This window comes from Clytia hemisphaerica, unplaced genomic scaffold (assembly GCF_902728285.1).
Source record: "Clytia hemisphaerica strain Z4C2 unplaced genomic scaffold, Clytia hemisphaerica genome assembly, whole genome shotgun sequence".
NCBI lineage: Eukaryota > Metazoa > Cnidaria > Hydrozoa > Leptothecata > Clytiidae > Clytia > Clytia hemisphaerica.
In genome coordinates, this window is record NW_027104240.1 from 103,319 (window position 1) to 103,868 (window position 550).

Consider the following 550-nt stretch of genomic DNA (forward strand, 5'->3'; position numbering starts at 1 on the left):
GTAATATCCCTCTTTATCGTAGAGATTCTGGTGGAATTCCAATGATCGATATTGAGTCGTTTGAACTGTGACTTTAGTCCACCTTATTCATTTGTTCTTTTGATTATGGATATTACGATTATCACTTCAATTCAATGTACTTATGACAATTTACGAGAAATTTTTCTAAAAAGCTTTATGCTACTTTTGGTCAGCATTTTTTAAACCGAGTTTAATTAAGTTAGGATTCTGGTTAGCCAAGTATATATGAAAACTAACAGGTAAACGCTTAAACGTGACGAAAAACAAGTCGCGTGCGAGCTGGAGGTTGACCCTGTTTTTTCCTTCACAGCAAGTCATTTAAGCAAGTTTTCAACTTCACTTGCCCTCGGTCGGTTAAGCACTCACGGTCAGTCTTCACGTAGCAGGTTGAAATCCAGCTGGGCTACGTGTTCGTCGATGGCTGTTCTTTAGGTTCCCGAAGGAATACCTCCCGCCAGATCTTAACGCTGTTCATTACTTTTAAGAGTATACTCTTTTGAGTAATGACGTAATGTTTCGGTATCAAAAA